This window comes from Nyctereutes procyonoides, unplaced genomic scaffold, assembly GCF_905146905.1.
Source record: "Nyctereutes procyonoides isolate TBG_1078 unplaced genomic scaffold, NYPRO_anot_genome, whole genome shotgun sequence".
Lineage (NCBI taxonomy): Eukaryota > Metazoa > Chordata > Mammalia > Carnivora > Canidae > Nyctereutes > Nyctereutes procyonoides.
This window is the reverse complement of record NW_026575126.1, coordinates 65,376,588-65,382,587: the sequence shown is the minus strand read 5'-3', so window position 1 is coordinate 65,382,587 and position 6,000 is coordinate 65,376,588.

Genomic DNA, 6,000 nt, shown 5'->3' with positions numbered 1-6,000 from the left:
TGGGAATCTGCCAGATTTCCCTTCAGGCTTGGAGTTTTCAACTCTGGGCTCTGCAGGAAGTCGGTCCTCTCTGGCACAGTCACTGAGTTCCTTATCCCGGATTCTGCCATTTCCTCTGGGCGGGACCCTGGGCTGCTTCAGCTGAGCTGGGGTGGGGACCAGAATTTCTGGGACTGATGCTCATGTTCTACAAGTGAGCCGTGGGACTGGATGGGGTGGCAGGCCTTGTTTTCATGGCAGAGGGAGAAGCAGGCTTCATGCAGGGAGCTTGATGTGAGACTCAATCCTAGGACCTTGGGACCACGACCCGAGCCAAAGGCAGACGTTCATCCACTGAGCCACTCAGGTGCCTCTGCTCAGAGGAATCCTAAAAGGCAATGGGAACCTGGACACCTTCTCCATCCCAATTCCCAACAAAATCCAATTTCCTCATCACAGTTTAGAAGTACCTGTTCTGTGCAAGCTCTGCTCACTCTTCCATCGCACCTGGGACCACCTTCCCTCTACTCCCAGTCCTGTCTTGATCCTTCCTATCTCTCTTCCCTCTTTCCCACCTTGAAGACTTTCCCTTTGCCTATAGTCTGCCCTCACTCCAGCCTCCCATATTCCAGGTCTCCGCCGCACAGAACTCCTGGGAACCAAGGCTGACCAATATCCCTAACCATCCTGTCAGCCACGTCCCCACCTGTTGCCTGTTCTCTTCCCCTTTTAGCACTTAAAAATTAAAACAAAATGAAATGAAACAAAACACTACTATGGATAATTTCACACATACTAAAAGCAGATAGAAAAGCACAATGAGTTTCTTATATCCACTACTCAGCTTCAACAACGGGCTAAATTTTGCCATTCTGGTTTGCTCCCTGACACCTGTTAGGAATATTTGAGAAGTAAATCCCAGGTACCACTTCGTTTTACCCAGGTGCACTTTAGGATACATATCAGAAACATCCCCCCCCCTTTTTTTTAACATGGCTGCAATGCCATTGTCCCAATTATCCCTTTGTATCTACTACACGGTTGGGAATCCACTCCCCTGATTGTGGCTTAGACATCCTTTTACCATTGGTTCCTCTGAACCAGGATCTAAACTATGGCTCTACGTGATATTGGTTGATGAATCTGGAAGTCTCTCTTTCTCTTTCTCTCTCTCTCTTTTTTTAATCAAAAGAGTCTTCCCACCCCCAGTTTTTATGCCAGGCATTTGCTGAAGAGACAGGATCAGCTGTCCTGCAAATTGGCCCCACATTCTGGGTTTGGCTGATTACATTCTCATGGTTTCACTTAACACGAGGATGAGAATGTTCCTCTTTTCTCTCTTATTTAGAACTAGAGGAAATACATTTTCAAGAAGATGTCATCTGTGATTCCCGGGGCTGGGGTCATGGGGCAAAGGTCCGTGCATTCTACATATTGACATGTATTGCTGAGAAGGTCGCTCTAATTTATACTCAGGATGGTGGGTGAGCAGGCCCGTTCTCACCCCCAGACACGCTCAGATTGAGCAGCTCCTAGGCTTGTCATTTTTAACCTGTGATCATGTGATAATTCTGCTTCTGGCCACAAGAGGCCAGCAGGGCCCAAGCATTGGACCCAAGGGGGCTCTTCTAAGGCTGGATCCTGGGCTCTGAATCTTCTTAGGGGGTCTGGGATCAGGGGCGTCCAGTAACCAAGAGGTGGGTGAGTAGGGCAGACTGAACAAAGGTGAACGAGGGCTGGGGCATGTCAGAGAGGCCTCGGTGAGAGTAGGGCTGAATGTTGGAGCTGGTGGGCAGCTCCCAGAAATTTGAACACTGAACATTTCTTCTGTGACTAATGTCACTTAAAGCTTATAGTTCTCAATTATAGCAGTAACTGGGCCTATGAGTACCACACACTTGCTCTTTACCTCTCCCACATCTACACACAGAGGGCGGGTACAAAGATATGGCCTTTTAAAAAATTGTTATACAGGGGCTCCTGGGTGGTTCAGTGGTTGAGTGTCTGTCTTTGGCTTGGGTTGTGGTCCTGGGGTCCTGGGATCGAGTCCCACATCAGGTTCCCTGCAGGGAGCCTACTTCTCCCTCTGCCTATGTCTCTGCCTCTCTCTGTGTGTCTCTCATGAATAAATAAGTAAATAACCTTTAAAAATTGTTATATATATTTTAGGTCTTTTCAATTTTATTGAAGTATAATTAACATACAGCAAAATTTCCTTTTATGAAGTGTACAGTTCTATGAGTTTTGAAAGATTTATACCCTCACAAGCCAGATACAGGACAGTTTCACCACCTCCCAAATATCTTGTGTCCCTTTGTCACTAACTTCTGCTTACCCTTTCCCCTAGCTGCTAGAAAGCATTGAAGCCTGTGAACTGATTTCTGTATATGGTGTGAGATAGGGAAGGAACAGTTTTCTTTTACATATGATTGTCCAGTTTCTCCAGCACCCTTTGTTGAGGAGACTGTTTTTTTCTCCATTAATTACCTTGACATCTTTGTAAAAAAAATAAAGGCCTGTTATCAGGCTCTCTACATTTTATCCCACTGATCTAGGTGTTCATTCCTTCCCCACATCCATAATGTCTTGATTACCACAACTTTATAGTCGATCTTGAAATCACATGGTATGATTACTCCAATTTTGTTCTTCTTTTGGTATTGTTATATCTTAATTTTTAAAACTGGAATACCTTCCTTTTAGAGATGAAAAACCTGAGGCCCAGGTAGAGGATGTGAGTTGTTTGTGGTAAGGGGCTGGATGGAGCCTGGATCCCCAGCCACTTCCTTCTCCACCCAGGTCCTCTTAGAGTCAGTAACAATTCAAATCAGTGGTTCCAAAGTCCTAAGTGTTGAGAAAAGCACAATCCATACCCGTCTAGTGTTCAGTAACAAAAATTCAACCAAGGAAATGTTAAAGATCTGGTTGGCTTTCCCAATCAATTCATGTGTCCGGCATCATCTCATCCAGCAAGTAGAGGGGAGCTCCAAAGGCCCACAGAGAAGGAAAGGTGTTTTTAAGATAGCAGAAACTGGGACACCTAGGTGACTCAGGTGTTGAGCGTCTGCCTCAGGTCCTGATCCCGGGATCCTGGGAGCGAGTCCCATATCCAGGATCCCTGCAGGGAGCCTGCTTCTCCCTCTGCCTATGTCTCTGCCTCTTTGTGTCTCTTATGAATAAATAAATAAAATCTTTTTTAAAAAAAAGATAGGGGCAATTATTAGCAAAGAATCTGTTGTTTTAGGCAAGGTCACCCTTGTAAGGGGAATGGATAGGATCCATTAAGTCAATTTCCTAGAGCTGACCGGGAACTCGCATGTTGATGTGTTAAAGGTCACGTACGTTTCCAAAAAAGAAAAAAAGATTACGTTTCTGGGAGGTTGAAACTGCAGTTGATTAGGTACTAAGTGTTGGTTGACTGGCGGGGCCTTACCTGCAGTGACATCATTTTGGTCCTGCGGTTTTCTTTTTAACATTCGATGATGTTTTGTGTTTCTTGTACATATAAAACCAGAACAAAATTTTAAAATCTACTTACCACATTACACCCGTTATCATGAATATTTAGAAAATGATATTTTCTCTTGGGGCCCCAGGGAAAATTTTTAAATAAAAAGACAGAGGGCAGGGGATCCCTGGGTGGCTCAGCGCTTTAGCGCCTGCCTTTGGCCTTGGCCCAGGGCGAGATCCTGGAGTCCCGGGATCGAGTCCCGCGTTGGGCTCCCAGCATGGAGCTTGCTTATCCCTCTGTCTGTGTCTCTGCCTCTCTCTCTCTCTCTCTCTCTCTCTCTCATAAATAAATAAATAAATAAATAAATAAATAAATAAATAAATCTTAAAAAAAAAAAAAGCCAGAGGACAATCACCTCAGGTGGGGAAGTTACCTCCTCCTTCATTCTTCTGACAATTCAGGTTATCATTACTGATATTACCTGCCTGATTGTTTTTGTTTTAAATCTGAGGTCCCTCAGTCAATGGAGGCCCTGGATTTGAATTTAGCTTCAACCTGCATGGAAGTCTCTCCAGCTCTATTGTCCTTTGAATGGTGCCCTTGGAATATGAATAATAGTGAAAGGGAATATAAGGGAAGGGAGAAGAAATGTGTGGGAAATATCAGAAAGGGACACCGAACATAAAGACTCCTAACTTGGGAAACGAACTAGGGGTGGTGGAAGGGGAGGTGGGGGGTGGGGGTGAATGGGTGACGGGCACTGAGGGGGACACTTGACGGGATGAGCACTGGGTGTTATTCTGTATGTTGGTAAATTGAACACCAATAAAAATTAATTTATTAAAAAAAAAAAAGAATGGTGCCCTTGGGCACTTTGCAAAGGCAGAGGTAATTTGGCTTCCTCCAGGATTTGGATGGTAACTCCTGGGGGCACAGTGCTGAGATGAAGGATGTCTGGAAGACAGAGGCCAGATAACCCAGATTATGATCTGGCCCACACACACCCCCTCCCCCAGTTCTCATCTCTACTGGCTTGGAAGCTCAGGATTTGGATTCTGGGCTAAGTCAGAAGTGGAGCAGACGGGAGAAGGGCATTCATTTGGAGGAGGTAGGAGGCTAGGACCAGAGAACAGGTGACCCAGGAAGAACCTGGATAGTTCAGAGCAGGGAGGTCCCCAGTAATAAGAGGCACTCTCCAGGAATGAGGAGGTACCCTCCTAGTTGTCAGGCCCTCTGGGGGATTGCTGTGCCCACCCTGCACCCCTTTTTTGCAGCTGCACCCAGTGACAGGTGTATGGGACTCCCCCCTTCCCTTGCCATTCACCCCAAGAATAATCCCCTAATTGACCTCCTTGTGCTTAATCTCCTCCCAGAGTCTGCTTCCCAGGAATCCAAGCTGGAACAAGCTGGTTCCTGGGAACTGCTCCTTTTCCTTCCTGGGAAGAACTGAAGCTGGCTCAGGGACCACAAAGCTATACAAGAGGACAGGTTTCCCCCTGCCACCTGACAAGGACAAGTCCTGCTCCATCAGGCTGAACAAAGAAAGGGTGGTCAGAGTCCCAGCTCTGAGTGATAACAGGGGACCGGGGATCCTGGTTGGACAAACTCTCCAGCAGTTGTACATACATTGCTAAAAAGGAAGCCCAAATGGAGTCACTTATCTTAAAAGCCTCCTGTGAGAAAACCAGGACTTAATACCTAACTTAACTGCAATTTTACTCCCTCTACCCCCCAAAGTAACCTTTAACTCATCAACCTGAATTTCCTGGTCAGCACTAGGAAATTTACGGATAGACATTTTCCATTCCACTTAGGAGGGTAAACTTGTCTAAAATAATGCATTCTTTGCTAATAATGTCCTTTTTCCATTTTCTCCCTGCATTTAAAAATCTTTCCTTTCAGGACTCCTGGGTGGCTCAGTGGTTGAGCATCTGCCTTTAGCTCAGGGCATGATCCTGGGATCCTGGGATTGAGTCCCACATCAGGCTCCCCGTGGGGAGCCTGCTTCTCCCTCTGCCTATGTCTCTGCCTCTCTGTGTCTCTAATGAATAAACAAAATCTTAAAAAAAAGAAGGGTTATAATATTAAAAAAATAAAATAGAATAAAAAATAAAAACCTTTCCTTTCTGGCAGCCCAGAAGGATGCTTACCAATTCATGAATCGATTAGTAAAGCCGATTACATCTTAACTAGATTGAATATTTAATTATTTAACCACATGTATCAAATAAAATCTGGAATATATATTATAAAATCTGAGATATACAAGTATATATAAACTATATATGAGTGTGTGTATACATATATGTGTACATGTATATATACACATGCATATATGTGTAGGTAGATTATAGATAAGATATAGATTAGATAGGTTATTGATAAGTTATAGATATAGATATATAATGTAGGAAGTGTTGGGGATCGGGAGCAAAGGGTCAAGAAAGAATTCTTGAGACATCTGTGGTACAAAATGTGGTTTTATTAAAGCACGGGGACAGGACACGTGGGCAGGAAGAGCTGCCCTGGGGTTGTGAGGAGTGGCTGATTTTATACTTTTGAGAGGGGGT